Source organism: Sceloporus occidentalis, unplaced genomic scaffold (genome assembly GCF_023333645.1).
Source record: "Sceloporus occidentalis isolate IW3139 unplaced genomic scaffold, rSceOcc1.0.p SCAF_9, whole genome shotgun sequence".
In the NCBI taxonomy this organism is placed as follows: Eukaryota; Metazoa; Chordata; class Lepidosauria; order Squamata; family Phrynosomatidae; genus Sceloporus; species Sceloporus occidentalis.
The window spans coordinates 45971071-45989041 of record NW_028316989.1 but is presented as its reverse complement, the minus strand read 5'-3'; positions in this window follow the sequence as shown (position 1 = coordinate 45989041).

The window sequence follows — 17971 nt, the reverse complement described above, 5'->3', positions numbered from 1 at the left end:
TTGAGTTCCATCTGCACATGTTTGTCATGAACACTGAATATCTACACAGATAGAAATAAGAATCAAACTGAGGTGACTCCTTCCACCCATCCCTCAGTGGTTTTAAAGGCTTTGCAATAAGCTTTTATATCATGTTGTGCCACAGGGTAGAAAACTTGACCAAAACCATAGGGAAGTCACCCAGGGTTGCAAAGACTGGGCCAGATACACACATGCCTTGAGCATCCATGTCTCTCTGTGGTCATTGCAAAGAAAGCAGGATCTCTCTCTCCCTTTTTGCACCTACTGCGTGACCCTGAAGTGCATGAGGTTCTCCTTTCTAAAAAAAGAGAAAGGAAGGGGGGACAAACAACTCCCAGACCTGCACACATCCAGAAAGCAACAAGAGCTGAGACTGTCAGCTTTATCTGCTAAAGCCGCTTAGGCGTTTGGCTGCTTACATTCTGTTATCTGTTTCCTTATGTATATTTCTGAATCTTTCGACCAGGGTATTTAAAACCGCAGTTGCTAAGTGATGGAGAAAGAGCCGACAGAGATGCTCAGGAACCCTGCGGAAGGGTGGCGAGAAAGGAGTTAACTGACCATCATCAATTACAGCATCCAAGGGGGGTGATTAGGCCTGAAATTGCTGGGAGGTTTTTAATTTAGCTCTGAAGAGAGGAGAAGGCAACCACCGGCTTCTCTCCCCACCTCCATCGCCACCGCCACCCCCCAAGCTTAACTGAACCCATCAGATCATATACTGCTTACTGCTTCATCCGCTTACCGTACGCTACCACTCTGTGTTATTGTCTATGGAGAGAGCACCAAGCTAGCACTCTGATATAATATTATTCCTTTGTCTGGGTGTCTTCCCCAGAATGTCGCTTTTGCCAGGCTCTCCAAAGAGCTGGCTAGCTGCTGGATTTCTGACACAGACACACACACACATATACACTTTAGGAAGGGAGGAAGGAAGTCAACTGTGCAAAACGGTGCAAGGATAGGTGTTCTGCCCTGTAAAACCAAATCCAAGCATCTATAATGTGGGGACACTTTTATTAGGTCAACACCAAGGAGCAAATGCATCGGAAGATTCTTCATCAGGTGAAAATGGGGGGGAAACATGCAGGAGAAGGAAAGTGAGGCTATTAGAGTCATGGCATCTGTATGTTGCTTTAAGACATTATAGAAAAAGGGTCTGTGTAGGGGAAAAAGCTAGGTCACCCACCTCCATGGCCATGAAATGATGGGTGGAGTAGAGTTCCCATTTCTCCAGTCATGGTCCTGAGTCTCAAGGCTTGGTCCCTTTTCAACAGACTTCAGGAATATTGTGGGTGATGGCATCACCTTGCAAATTGTGTGTGTGTGAGTTTCATCATTTGCTGGACTTTCTTTGAATGGCATACTCTGTGCAACAGTGGTTGATGTTTAAGGTATCATGCTAGTTGGGATCTTCAGGGGCTGCCCTTGCAACATCAGCCTCATAACATCACCAGGCCCCACTCCCTATGAAACCACCATGAAATAAGGATCATGCCTTGGGCTCAGGTTTGAGCCTTGCAATCTCAGGCTCTGAGTCTGGGATAATTCAGATCCCGGTGAGGACAAAGCAATGAAAGGAAAGTCAATAGAGTTTTGCTTCTCAGTTTAAAGTTATAAAGTATCATCTGAGAAATGGTGTCTGCTTCTCTCCAGTGTGAGGCTGCGGGGTCCTTCCAACAAAGAGGGCAGCGAATCCCTTAGGAAACTTCTGTGTTGGGTGCTGAAAAAGCAAAAGCATTTTCCGATTGGAAAATTTCCAATTTGGGTGTCAGAAAAGCCAAAGTATGTTAACAGGAGCCAAACTAGGCAGCTGGATTTAAGGCCTGAACAGGGCTTTTAGCAGCACAATTTCTTGAATCGCTCATTCATAGGGTCACCATAAGTCAAAATCAACCAGATGATGCATATCAACATACCTTGTGTTAGAAGGATGTTACAAAAGAGGTTTCTGGGGGGGCGGGGGCGGATGGACTACATGGAAACTCCTTTCACTAAAGGGGGTTGCAAGTTGTTGTTGTTGGGTATTTTAAAGAGCATTCCCTTCATCTATTATTTTTTTTCTGCAGTGGATGATAGCCCTCATCCTGTTGAATTCACTGTCAATGCGTTCCTCTCTAAACATATGTACAAAATTGCATTTTGAGAATTATAACTCATGCATGGATAATATATAGTGAGTAACCTCCTCTGTTACCTTTGACACCGCAAAAGCCTTCAATGGCTAATTTCTCTTGGGAACGTACCAAGGTAGAAGGTTATATTACAATTAGTATCCAGCCAAAAAAGGGGGAGATACCTCTCCAGATGCTTTATAGATGGTCTTTATTTTAAAATTAGCTATCAATAGAGAACTTGGAGATATATCATCCCCTTTTTTCTGGTGGATTTTGTTGTGCATTTGTATTTGTTTCTCTGGTTTCCTCTTTATATTACAGTTAGAGCCACTTTGAGAGACTATCCGCTTGGTTTTAACTTCCCAACAAGAGTTGTTGGCTGCCAATCTATTCATTTATAAAGATCCCAAGTAATATGAAGGGGTGAAACCATTAAAAAAAATTCTGTTCAACTATTCGTGTCATTTCCTATTGTGGAGAAAAACCTAAAGGTTTGGCCCAAAAATATATTTAGTGCTTCAGGCCAAAAAATCAAAATAGCATCTTCTCCCTTTGGGGGAAAACATCATTATACATTTAAATGACATGCAAAATCTGGCACCTGAACGACTGAACACTAGTGGTTTATGAAAATATGGGACATTGCTATTATAGAAAAGCTTACTAATTAGCATGAAGTTTCTAATGATGCTCATGCCACTCCATTAAAAAAACATATTTTTTTTCTCACCCTTTTTATGAAATGCAGGGTTTAGAGGAGGCTTCGTAGGCAAACCCCTTCAATATAAAACAATATGCATTTATTGATTTAAGCAAATGGCAATCGCATGAAGAAATATTAGTGAAGAAAGGAGATTTGTCATACATGATCCATAATTATTCTTCAATGAGTTTAATATTCAAAAACACAGAGCAGTCAGATATATTGCAATCTAACATTTTCATTGCAATTATCCATCTCCCTGCACTTCGACAGCTTATTATGTCTATCAGCTGCTGTACCAGAAATATTGAAAGGGTGAGCCAACCCCTCTTTTCATCTGCTTTGCCTTACTTGGGGTTCTAGGCTTCATGCCATTCAATGCACACTTAGATTTGCTGAGTTCAATGTGGTTTGGGGCATGTTCTACCACAAACACATTAGATGATGGTTAGCCAACAAAAACCAGAGTTATGCATCCTCCAGTATAAGGCCTCTGTGGTCAGACTCTGGCTGATAGACCATGAAGCACAGCAAAGAGAATATATCATTCTGTTAACCTGAGAAGTTATATCAGTCCTTTGATATTTGTGCTGGGACTAGCTATCATATTTCATCCTGATCGCTTTAGGACAGGATAGTTCATATTTTGTGTATGTCTGGAGGAGGGGCCCAGGGATCTTGGAGGGATTGAGGCCACAAAAACAGCATGCTAGGGTCTCATTTTCCCATCTCTGTCATAAACACTGCAATGTATAAAGGTCACCCAATCCTTTCAAAATGCTATCATGAACAAGAGGAAAGAACTTTCCAAGCTCTGCAGGATAGACTGCAACTGTAGCTGCATCTACACTAAGTGCATAATTAATGTGTTTAATGTCCATTCTGTCTTCCAACTTTCCTTCCTCTCTTGGGTTCTGGGTATTACCATGTGTGATCTGCATTTGCCCAATATGGACTTGTTAAGCATCTGTCCAACAGGTGAGCAAAAACAAGGGGATGTTCTAAATCCTGTGGCACCCACTATGTATAGCTGGTGATATCTATAGAATCAAAGGTGTCATGTTTTGCTTCCATGACTGATCCAGTTCTTACTTATTGGCTCTCAGTCTTGAAGAAGATATTTTTTGATAGGGATGATTGATATCCAGCTAGGAAACCCACTCCCTTAATCCTATGGCAACAATGCTCTAGCAATGAATGGTCAAGTGTAACAAAGTCACAGCTGATCCCTGGCCAAGCAACTCCAGAGAACAATGTTATTTGTTGGTGGGCTCAGTAACCAACCAAATAGTACCAAACTTATTCAGCTACATAGATTCAAGTTATCCAACCACCTTGTTAACTTCTCCAAATGTTCCGGAGTGACGCCATGTTGGAACACAAAAGGTGGTTTTCCTACGTTTGCTACCAGAGAAGACAATATCCAAGAGGTTAAGCCACACATCAGAACCACTAATGGTTTGGAGGCACATGGGTCCTTGGATCCTAGAAGCTGACCAAGGATGTTGGATGGTCATGTCTAAATAATGCTAACAGTATGGCTCCAGATGGTTCAGTTCAACTAATAAGTCAAATAAATGTAGGTGTAAGGCACATATTTTTTGCCAAATGGTTAGTCTCATCAATAGTTTGGGTAGAGACAGCACTGGCCCAAGATGTTTTCCTGAGCAAGCGAAAACAAAGAGGGGGGGGGGAATGAAATGGTCATCCCTTCCATTCCATTCTGAAGCACCAGCTGGATCAGACTAAAGATTTCTTCAAAACTGGCAATAGAAGAGTATCCTTCACTATATGTGAAAGAATCAACCATGATGAGAGCCTTTGTGGCTGAAGAGCGGGGTATAAATACAGCAAATAAATAAATAAATAAATAAATAAATAAATAAATAACCATGCTCAGGGGGTTCAGAGGAGGCCATGTGGCACTCAGCTAGTCCGTCCAATGCTTTGTCACATCCTTGTATAATCTACACCACCAGTTTGTTCAATGGTAGTGTCCGCGTTGGTTGAAATGTCCCCATTGTAACACTATCTTGCTACTTCTCTCTATAACAGCTAAGTCTAAGCAAAGCTGTGTCCATTGTTGCTGATATCCTGAGAAAAAGAGAAGTTTTAAAGTGATTTCTGTAGAAAGTGTGAAGGAGAATAGACAATATGGCCCAAGGCGCAAGGTCTGCTGGAGCACATGTTGGCGTAGTGGGACTCCTTCTCTCCATGTTTCCCAACTATAGTAGGAGAGGATTCTGTTGGCCTCAAAGAAACTCAGAGAGGCATTTGTCAAGGTTGTTACTTACACAAAACACACATATTTTTTTCCTTCCATGAATGCTTTTATTTTCACTTGCAGAAGACCAGGCAAAGTTTGGCCCCGCGGCCATTGTCTGCTCTCTGTACTAAGTGACTTTGTAATCCAAACGTGAATGGTATTTTCCCCAACTGTTTTGCACCTGTTCAGTTGTTATGTTGTGGGTTGCAAAGTCAATGAATTCCAGGCAGTAAAAGGGAGGGTGGTGGTGGATGAAGGTCTTGGGTGAAGGTCTTTTAGATAACAGCCCAACTCTCCAATATGTTTGTGAGATGAAAGTAGATAGAACTGTTTTCGGCGAAAGCTTTCTTTCACTAGGAAACTTCTCTTCTACCTCTCATATTTAATATTCCAGAATATTTGTGATCAAATTATCTCCATGGGGTATAATGGCTGGGGAAAAATTATTCTTTGAGACTAAAATTTAGGGGGGAAATGAGTTCTTTGCTCTTATACATATGCCATCATCCTGAGTCTATGCTTCTCATGCTGAAAATCGACACAAATGAAAGACATTAAGGAATGATAAATTTAGGGAATAACCCAAGTAAGATGAAGGCTCCCATTTCAGGAATTCGATGAATCTATCCAGAATTTTATTCCAGACTTGAAGGGATCAATCTATTGTCTTCAACCTATTTTGGGGATAGAGTTCAGACCCTTAGATAGCTCCTTTAAAACACTCTGCATGGATTACCCACAGCTTTGGTGTAGAAACCACTCAATATTGCTGGTAAGACCCATGTTTATCTCATGCTAGCAATGATCCTTTATTAATTGTGTAAGAAACATATAATCAAATCTGAAGGGTTCTTTCCCCCATACCTGAGCAGAAATGAAGATAGGGCTGTTATTATCCAGCCATATTAAATACTTTCATTCACAATATATACTTCTCCTCTCATATGTCTTCTTCCCGTATCCTTTCCGTTCTCTCCATTGTGGGTCTCTGCTTGCTGTCTCTCCACTATCCTGACCCAGAAGCATAGGTCTTGGCTGAGGATAGCTGAAAGACTGTTGCTTTCCATATGAACTCACTCATCAAGACTATCTTCCAAGTTCCAACTGTGCATCTCATTAGCAAAAGATTTCCGATAGTTTGGAATACAGGATCTGTTGCCCGATATTATGGCTATGAAATTCTTTTCCAAAGGACATTAAATTAGTCCTGTCACTGAAAACCTGTGGGCAGTTACCCAAATCATTGCCTCAATTTTAAACATTTTTAAATTTAACTGAAAATTTCATTTTAGCACCAGCATTCCATTTTATTTTGCATATTGCTTTTATAAAGTGTCTTACGATGCTTATTAGGGTGAAGACATTATTTTCAAAACATCTCCGTCAATACATATATATATTACAATGACGGCAGCAATAGTCCTAGCAATAGCAAGAGTGGCGACAACAATTAAATCAAATGCATTTGATTTCCCGCTTGCAAAGGTGTCCTGTCCCCCCCCAACGTTTTCGGCCAAGGAATACAAATGAAGAATCCGCTGCTGATAGGTTTTATTGATAACCCATTTGGAAGCTGTAATCAAAGTGGAGTGGTGAGGAAAGGAGAGAAGAGAAAGTTAGAGTCCTTCCCCGCACTGACTATTCAAGCCCATAAGCCGCAGTTAACTCTGGAGCCCTAGCCGCTCACCTCTTTGAATTCTGATATCTTAGCCATGTTGGCTGGTAATAGAAAGCTTTAAGATTTTCCACACTAAAGCATTAGATACTGTCACCGGAGGTCGATATAGTTATGACCCCACTTCTTACTCTGGCGCACCTCCCCATGACCTCAAAGGGAGTTCTGAGGATGGCGCAGACACAGTTCCTAATGTAAGGACTGATATGGTTAACTAGCGTTGCCAGATCCGAACTTCAATAAATAAAAACCCAGGCACAGCGCAGTGCCAAAGAGTCCGGCTCGTGAGATTCAATAGGGCTGGACTGATCTGAATAATGGACATTTGTTCTGAATAGCTGTGAAGTTCTAGAATTAAAGGCAGCTCTTGAAAGAGAAAAGCACCTCGCCCCAACCTTTGCAAGGACTATCTCTGTGTTTTTTCTTGCAACACTTCAAATTAGCAAGATGACAACGTGTGTTTGGTGAATCGATGGGTCTTCCAGACAGAAAGAAGGCTGCAGTTTCTTTGACTGTCCCTAGTCATTTGTTAAGGGAGGGGAAGGGGAAAAAAATCACTTCACCCAAACAAAAGTCTCATTGAACACGAGGAATCAGAAAAGAGGCATCTCCTGTCACAAAGCAGGGGATATAACGCGTCCTTCCAACGCCTTCTTTAATGTAGTCGAATTTAGTATTTCTTTTAAAAAAGCAATGGCAGCCGTCCAATGCTTTTCTTGCAGAACTGCGAAGTTGTCTTGGAGAACATGGAGTCTGCCTAGAAATGCGGGAGGCAGACAGAGAAACCAACCCAACATTCTGTCGCAAGCAATATGGCGGGACCTTGATGTGGCATTTGCCAACCCTCTTACCAAACATTGCTGCCTACTTCACTTTAGAAGGAGAGGTTTCGCCACATTCATGGTGGCAAGTTACTCGCCCTGCATTGTGTCATAGTTTTGTGTTTCGGAGTATGATGGCTTTGCGGCCTCTCAATCCTCTCCCACGCAATTTCTCTAGAATTGAGAATCCTTATCCACCAGTCTAGAGAGATGATGATGATGATAATGATGATGATGATGATGATGATGATGATGATGATGATGATGATGATCATGGTCACACAATAATTACCCAACAGCTTATTTTTGTTGCTTATTTTTCGTGGCGCTCTATATACTTATAAATACTTCTTGCAGGAATTGTGAAATATTTGACTAAGGAAAGCTCTAATTTATTTAGTTTTTTTTAAACAAAGGTATATAATAATAATAATAATAATAATAATAATAATAATAATATCCTGCCCCTCTGTGCAACACAATCGCAGCGGCTTACAGCATTAAAATATACTATCTATAACATAACCCCCAATCCCACCCCCCCTTTAAAATACAATTAAGCCAATTACAATTTAAAACATACTTAAAAACAGTAACAATAACAACAAATATATCCTACTCTTCTTCTTAAAGAGTCTGCTTTGAGATGGAATGCATACTTTAAAACTTATTCTATGACCCTGTATTAGTTTTGTGACAACTGACCATCAACAGAAATTAACCAATCTTAGACATGCTTACTCAGACGTAACTACTACTATGTCCAGTGTTGATTACTCAGAAAGTAATGTGTTCAGGACTACAGGCTTGAACTTACATGGGAGCGATTCTTGTTGAACTTGTATCGAGAAATGTACAAGATTGTGAGGTTCACTATTTAATCACAGCTGAGAGATGATATAAAATCACCATTGAATTAATGGCGATGCTTTCCATGCCGCCTAAAAGTAATAAGCGTGCGAGATTCACCATTTTGCAAGGAAGCTATGCCAGAAATGTGTGATTAGTTGCTCTGAAAGAAATCCAATATTGACAGTACTGAGAACTTTTTTCTCCATTAAAATCAGGGGAGTCCAGAATAATGACTTTCAGGCCGCGGTGCCATCCAGTTTTACCTGAGAGTAAACCCCATTCTGTGCAATGGGAGCGACGTCTTAGCGCACATGCCCAGGATCCACGTTGCTGCAGAGAGCATCTTGTAGGTTTATTAGTTTGCTTTTAATTATGAACACTGTGGCCTCTTGACTGTATTATGTTTACAGAAATGAAGACATTTATTTATTGGGTGGGAAATCATCTAGAAATGTGCCCCCGCAGAGTTTCGGTGAAGAACGTAAAGGGCAGAAGTTGAATCGGAAGCCAGACTCATATTTCGTCTTGGTGGCAAATGGATAATAAACTAGTTTTATCTAGAGGAGTAAATTCTTCTTTGTCACTCAGTCCCCACTCCATCTCGTTTTGTAAAAAATACCTTTATGGTGGGGATGCTTGATATGGACAAATACTTGCAGGTAATAAAGAGAAATATTTCCAAACAGGAGAAAGCGGTGCTTACATTTTTGAGCATGCAACCGTTCAAGGAGTCAAGAGTTATCATCGCACAACTCGACGGCACACAATCCTTTCATTCAGCCGTTTGAGAAATGTTATTTCAAAGAATTGTTTCTAAAGGACCCTGAAATTTTCACTAAGTGTATTTAAGAGAGAGAGAGAGATGCTTACAAAAATAATACACTCAAGGAGCAGCTATGTACCTGCTGGTTTCTAGTTCATTCCACATTGGGGAACGGTATAGGATTGGGACCTGGCGCTTTCATTGTGTTAAAATAAAACACATACAAGCATCGAAGTCAAATTCTTGTTCAAATAATGAACAACTGGAGTTCCTTTCCCTTAAAGAGGGGTTTAAATGGCATATGAAAGAAAGGGAAGTAATCCAATTTCTAAGTTCCTGTTTCTCCAAGTAGCATCTTAGTGATTTAATTCAAGCATCTGCCCTAGACTGAGCTAAGGATGATATCTATCTATCTATCTATCTATCTATCTATCTATCTATCATCTATCTATCTATCTATCTATCATCTATCTATCTATCTATCATCATTTACTTGTTAAAAGAAATAAACCTATTTCTGAAATCCGAAACTACCTACTTCCCAAATCAAAATAAAATGACATTCATACCCAGTTCCACTTATTTCTCTTCTGCTCATTTCGCGCAAACACTTTTCAAGTTGGTATTTATCGAACAAACAAACACGGCAGCGACCAAAAAATAGTTTTTGCAATCCGAAATCAAGATCTTAGTAAGTAGATCCCAGTATCCAAGTTAATATGCTTTAATTTGGAGCGTCTCTATCTGCATGAAAACAGAAATATAGCAGCTAATTTCATCGGCTTATATCTGATTTAATTGCATGTACTTCCGATGGATTAAGTTTCCAGTTAATTGTCGGAATCCAGAAAGGCTGTTGCGGAGGGAGATTTAAACTAAAACAATAATTAGCTACCTTAGATAATGTTAAAATATTCATATTAACTTCAATTGCTGTGCTTTATAAATTGCTGATATCTATTTACCGCATTCAAACCATCCCCTGAAACCCGGAGTATTTTTTAATCATATTTTAACATTATTGGCGAGCAATTTTGTTTTATGGGATAATTATTTCCTCTCATATTCTGTGTTGTCTTGGTACAGCGAAAAAGGTTTTCCTGGTATAAAAATGCATTAATACAATCATATTCTGGTTAGGAAATAGGTAGAAATGTTTTTCAGGTTTGTGAGTTTCCCACATCTAATCTGCTCATCTGACAACTTGTCCATGTATTTTTAATATACAACAATATATATTGTGTGTGTATTTTAATACACACACATACAAAATAGGATTTTTTCCCTGTTTCATCATCAAAATTCTTGATTTTGAGCTGATATTACTTAAAATTAAAATGCAGTATTCATTTGAAACACTTGGACAGAAGTCCAAGAACAGAACTTTCTTTGTTCAGGTATTACTTTGCTCTATTGATCGAATAGTATAAAAGTATACATTTCCAGCAAACTACTTTATTGCCATTAAGCTCTATTGATACCTAACAAATTAAAATCTACTAGTTATGATATTTCAAAACAGTACTTTCTCCCAGAAAATCAAGAAATTGAGAGGAGAAAGAGGTGAAAATAATTTGAATAAGATAACCAACCAAGCAGATGTTTAAAACATCTTTACAAAAAAGAAGTTGCTTATTAGAAGTTAGTTTCCTCACTTTCCTTTGGAACATCCCTTTGAAATGTTGCGTAAACCTGGACCATAGGTTCATACGGATGTTTGCATGCGTTTGTATGTATGTGTGCATGTATCTATGTAGCCATTTCCTTTAAATTTTAAGAACAAGTTCTTTAAAGTTATGATATTTAAAAACAGTGCTTTCCCCCAGAATCGAGAAATTGACATGTTCTTTAAATTCAAAAAACTTGGTTACATTCATTGATGAAAATGATGTATCATGTTCTTGGCTGAAAAATTCCAACTAAACAAATCTTAGAATGAAATTTTGTTCTTAGGGGGGGGAAATCCAAACAAATACATTTTCTTACAGTAATTAAATCCACCACTGATTCTTTCTTTCTCTCCTTTCCAAAGTTGTCAGTCTTTCCTTTCTCTATTTTTTGCTCCCCAAAAACTGCTCTGGCAAATGGAAATAAAAGAGAAAAAGCTGGAGTCGAATACCTTCCCTGTAACCCTTTCCCTTTAGCCCTGAAATCTACGAGTGCAATCCGAGACTTAACTTTTCGGCGAAGTCGGGGTGCCTCTCCCTCCCCTCCCTGCTTAAACGTGTAATTAGTATAATTAATAATTATTCCCTAATTGAAACACAGGTTAACAAACTTCCCCGAACGTCGAGAGGTAAAGGGGAGGAAACTGGCAGGCATTCACCCTGAGTGTTTTTAAGCCTATAAAAGTCTTCAAAAGACCTCAAGATATCAAGGAATCTTTTATCCAACTAAACCTACCCCCCACCTTCATTCTTAGACATACTTAAAGGCCCACTATGCTCACAGCTTGGAAAAAAGGAAGAAAGGCCTTAATGGATCATTGGTTTTAACGAAAGGAGGATAGGTACATGCATCGCATAAGTGGTCTTGAGCCCATTTTTTCTTGTAGTCGTATTAATAATTTTCATCAAACGAAAACAAAGGCGTCTTAGCGGTGCAGACGGCAAAGCTTTCAACCCGGCGCCTATTAACATAGCTTTTATTTTTCAAGCACAAACATCTCAAACAATTACGCCGGGACCCACTGCGCTGTTTGTAACTAAAATGAGACGTCAGGTAGACGCTTCCTAGGAAGAGGCGAAATAAAATTTGGGGAAGGATTTATTTGGGGAGGGAGGGTCCTGATTCTGCAAATCTTCCTGCCAACTCATTCCTGCAAATGTTTTAAAAGGCCCAAATGAGGAGGAAATTTAATCAATTACTATGGAGTAAAAGGAACTGTAAGAATGGAACAAATGATCACAGCAACTTTCTCTCTCTCTCTCTCTTTTTGAATTAAAAGGACCCTGGGATGCTGACAATGCCTTCATTTTGGCAGCAATTTCCAGACTAATATTACTATAAATGGCAGAACCCGCCCTCGCATTATTATCCTTCGTTCATTCCTCGGTGAAATATAGGCTAACTAATAGTTTGCAGGCTTAAAGAATCAATGGTTCTCTCCTGGAAGTAAACTTCTGCACTTAGGAAGCATTATTTTACAAAAGCAAAGAGGGGAAAAAAATACCCCTTCGCAGCATAGCTTGATATTATTGCAATTTATTAATAACCCTGTTTAAGTTGGCTGCTTGTAATACTATTTTACAGGCAGATCCCGTTACTGGAAATTAAAGTTTTAGCATCCTTGAGTTGGACATTTAATTTTGGCATTATATCCTGATTCACCGACAGCAATTTGAAATAGATGCATTTAAACACCCTTTTGTATATATTCCTATATTCTTTTTCTTTTAAAATGTAACCTATTTTCAGCCATTTCCAAGAACACAAAGGATTTCTAAAAAGTGCCAAAATAAGAACTCCCTGGTTGAATTCTTAGTTCTCTCTCCTTCCTTCCAGTGTTTAAATTTGCACAGTTTTAGGTATTTCAGATTGTAATAAACCCAATACATTCGCAATTATTTTGAAGCAACTCTTATTCACCTGCATACATTTTTCACAAGTTTAGGATGGACGTTAACAAATTTTGGAGACCTGAAAGTCTATATGAATCAGAATCTGATCTGGGTGACTAACCTTTACTAGGTGACACTTCCAGTCTAATGAAGCCAAATCATTTGGTTTCGGTCTGTTCTTGTGCTTCAGATGTCAATGCAACAATTTATTTACTTGGACAATACAGGTTCCGTATTACGCTGCGGAATAGTATTTAAAACAAACTACTACCCAAATTCCAAACTGTTTTAACGTTTGGCACAAGGGACCAACGCATTAATTCCAAAGTGTACCCAAATAACCTTATCGTCTTCTTTTGGAAAGGCAGTATAGGTTAGTCCAAAAACCAAGCCAGTTTGGGGGGGAAATTAAGTTGATTTGACAAACTAGCCAAATTGGGACGTTTGGGTTTAAGTCAATTTGAATCCACAGGATAAACAGCTGAGGTAGTGAGCTTATCGCCAGCTATAATTTCTTGCTTCACATTTCCCAAAGTGTTAAGGAGAACATTTCGTTGAACTGATTTAAAAATCAGAATAGAAACCAACCGTCTCCATGTGTTTCGCATTCGCATAAATTGCTCCTTTTCTTTGGATGGTTTTATAAGCCGGGGGACTCTAATTTGGACAACTGGCATGAATATGGGAATGGTTTCTATGGCTCTAGACTTGAAAAGCCTGTGGCCCATAAGATATAGGGTGCCCTTTCCATACAATGCTCTGACAAATTGTCAAGTCCACCTCAACTTGTAATTGCGTATTCAGAAAGACTGACGCACTATCTTCCGCCTGACCCTCGCGTTGTAAACAGACAAGGACACGGAGAGAGATGCGCGGCTTCCATACATGACACCTGTCTGAGGTTTTTCGGTTAAAGAAAAAGAGTTTATAAAGGTATATATGTGTGTGCAAGGCATTGGTAGATAGAGATCTCATTTTCAATGGTGATCCCCGCAGTGATGAGGTGACTTCCTCCGTTCTTTGAAGAGAGCCTCTCCAAGTTTCAAATTGGGTCTTTGAAAACCATTTATAAGTGTCTTTTCACATCGACTCCACAACTAACATCCCATAGAAACATGTCACCTCCCCAACAGAAATGACAATCGTGAAATAAACAAATGATGGGGGGAAAAATTTGAACGGTAGAAAGGGTGTCGCAAAGGTGAAAACCGACCTGTTAGGATATTGTTAACCCACCGCACATGATGCGGCTTTGCGATACAAACTCTGCCTTTAAACACTCCAAACAAAAGCAAAGTGTGTGTGTGTGTGGATGAAATCAAGAAACTAACAGAATATCTAATTCAATAGCAACAGTTGGAACCAGTTTCCCATGAGTCCCCAGCCATCCTTTTCCTTTTCTTCTCAAGACACTCATTTTGTTTTCTAACCTGCTAAGGATGAAACATCATTGCTCAAAGAAGCACTTGTGGCTCTGGAAAAGAGAATCCACTTTACGAAAAAGAAAACTCATCATAAATAGATTTCTTTTCTCTTTTAAATGTCATTGAAAAAAGGGCATGTAATTTACAGATGTCTTACTGACTGGTGCTATTTGTGGTTGTGACCCTATCAGGCTTTCCTGGAAACAATATTTGTTCAGATCCATTGGACCAGTTTCCAAGTAAATATGGATATCGTTTGCAATGGCAGAAATCCTTGTTTTGTATGCCGTAAGAAGAGATTTTGTTTTCAGTAGTACATACATACTCTCTTTCTTCCAAATTCGTGCAAATTTTTGCCAAACATGATGGTTTTGTTTCACTGTGTGTACATTTTTCTATGGTATGTAGAAGTTGGAGAGCAGAATCAAAATCTGCATTACAGGGATCTGCCAAAAACTTCGAGGCATTTTTGTCCATGTCCTGTGCATTTTGTTGAGGCTTATGTGAGAGCAGAACATGCTTTTATGTGAGATACTAGCAACTATATGCAACTTCCATTTATTTCAACACAGTTTGGACATGCAAATTGTCCAACAGATAGGACTCCCAAATGAAATGTAGATGACACACAAAGGCGCGGACTTTGGGTATGTCCAGATGGTTTTGCTCCTGGGAACCAAGTATGTTCTTTGGAGCATCAGAGAAGGCGGATTTCATGTTCATCTGTAAACATGCTACAAATGGGACATGAACAGTCCTTAAAGATAGGTTTTCAAGGGTAAACACAATGGAGATCTACTAGTTTTTCTCTTCCCCCCAAGAGACGAGACTTTCCAGAACTTAAAATTTGTGTGCCAACTCATTGAAAAACCAGTGCCCCTGATGGGTGGGTTTGCTAAAACGGGTACTTTCTTGAACATCTCTGAATGCTCACAAGCATTTTGCAAATGTTCATTTGCTAGATTTCTTTTTTTACATTATTCAAATAGAATCAAAATTTGAAATACAAATGACAAACTTTCCTAAGATTGTTTTTTGTGGGTTGCTTTCGGGGCTATATGGCTTTGTTCTAGAAGAGCTTATTCCTAACGTTTCACCAGCAGCTATGGCTGGCATCTTCAGATGCTGCCAAAATGCCAGGAATAAACTCTTTTAGAACATGGCCATAAAAACCCACACAAAACTATGGATGCCGGCCATGAAAGCCTTCAACTTCACATTTCCTAACATAGGTAAAATTAGGGGCCCTTCAAGACTAAATGTGTATAAATACCCATGATTTATATAAGTTGGGGACCTAGGTCAGTAACCCAGGCTTTGTCTTTCTTTTTTTACTTGTTATGACCATGATTCCTGGGATCAACCCCAACAAGCTTGTTTGAAGACTAACTGTGTAATGACTATATGTACATATGCACACATACACACATACAGAGCAGTCTCTAAAATGGGCCGAAGTGTGTTTGTGAATCAAAAGCCTTCTATCGGGGTTAGATTGGGATGGCAAAAATTAAAGTTAATGACCAACAAAATCAACTCCTCTTTGTGGTTCCTATTCAGCCAGCTGCATCCCTGTATAAAAGGCCTATCAAAGGAAAGGATCCATCAATTATTAACTCGGAACAGCTTCAGAAAACCATCTCCAAACCTCCATTGACATCCTCCCTGACAGGCTTCTAAGCTCTCAAAAAGTTGTTGGTATAAGTTGCGTTATATTTTATGTGTTGCCTCCATGTGCCATCCCTTCCTAGCTTGAACAGGGCACAAGTCCTGGAGGATGCCTCGGTGGCACATCTCCGAACGCATGGGTCCGGTGACCATTCCTTGAAAGACATCTGCGTGGAGCATTTTACATCAGCATTCCCTGCATAAATTCCCTGTGCAACTCTCCTTCAGCTGTCAATATAATAGAGCTGTCAACAGCCTAATTGTAAGATACAATATGTAAAGGGGACCCATCCAACTGAGGGGTGGTGGCAGAGAAACGGGGGGAGAGACGCATGTGCAAAGTAACACAACTCAACTGTCATTTTCATAAAGACGAGCCCAACCTGTGGCTAAACCATTTAAACCTCCCATTTAAACCCTCTGATTAATCCCAGGATTTCTCAGCATAGGTTGGATCAGCCTCAAAAATCAGCAATCGACAAAAGATAGAAGCTTCAAGACCCCCAGACCATCATAGACACCTGCCTCCTAAGCCCCTCTGTTATTGCTTTCTTCTTATGTCACTGACTTTAAAGGATTCTTTGCTCTCTTGCATTCCAGTTTTGAAAACTCTTTTCAGTCCTTTGGCCTCTGCCTCCCATTCCCTCCCATCCAAACTCCGACAGCAAATAGCTTTCTTGACCCAACGCATCGCTCTAAAACAAAATTCTTTTAACAAACACATGGATTAGCTAGGTGCAAATATGAAATGGCTAGGATCTAGTGTGAAAAAACTACACTGACACAAGAAAACCCAAACAAATGTTCCACTCCTACACTTAAAAAAAGCAAGACAGTTATCTAGGTTGGTTTCCATTCTTTGTCAGTCTCAACTGAATATTCTGCAAAATGCACACAATTACTCTTGTTTAGAAGAAAAAATATGCTTGAAATTAAAAACTGACCATTAGGTGAACTGGACATTGTACTATTCAAATGCTTTTTGCTCTTTTGGTGTTAGTCCATGAGACAGAAATGTCTCTTCAGAATCTGAGATGCTGAGCTGAACACACTTTTCAAACAAAATCCAACTCACAACAGGTTTCTACTTTCTAGTACATAGTGCTTTTATATATATATATATATATATATATATATATATATATATATATATATGAGAGAGACAAATAATGACTTGGATGTCAACGAGAAGTGCTTTTATCATTTAGAATAATTACAAGATGGAAAACAACGTCCCATACTGAGCACAGAAGGATAGGAAACAGGTTGATCTGATGTCTCAATGCTGAAAATAATAGCCACTCTTTTCAATTTTTGGATAGCTATTCCAAAATCACAGAGACACTGACAAGTTCTTATCAATCAGACACAGTTCTTAAAACTCTGAATCTATGGATGATCTGCCTCTCCTCACCCAGAGACACAGACAGATAGACAGACACAGACAGAATACACATATTTGCTTATTGATTCCCATCTGAATTCTTGACTTATCAATAAAGGCCTAACTGACCCCCTCCGAATGCAAAAGCTGTACAAGTTTTCAGCTAGTTATTTATCAGGAAAAGTCAAGAAAGACAAGGCATGCAAACTACAATCATTTTATGGCAGTTGTAAATATCCCAAAGCTTCCCCTTCTTACACTCCCCTCCCCTCCTATTTTATTTTCTCCTTATTAGTTCTATTTTATTTCTTAACTTCCTACCTTTGCAGGCCTGTGTCATCTCTTCCCATTAAAAGCGGCAACTTTGTGCACATGCTCCTGGTCACTCTATGTTTGCGCCAGTGTGAAACCTTACAAAAATGTCCTTTGCCTATAGAAATGTGGGATCATATATAATAGCTACTCAAAGCAAGGAATCGCTCCAATATGTGTGTCTATAGTTGTCCTTATTTAGGCCAGTCCGCAATTTTGTTTGTCGTCTTGCCATTCACAGCAGCTGGACTCTGACCTTCAAGTTCTTTTTCTCCCCCCTAAGTATTCTTTTCAGATTCCAAGTTCTTTCCTTCTTACCCTCCCACTGACACCATCCTATTCAAAAGTGAAGATAACTTTATTCATCTACACATCATTGTATCAAATTCAATAGGCAAACGGCTT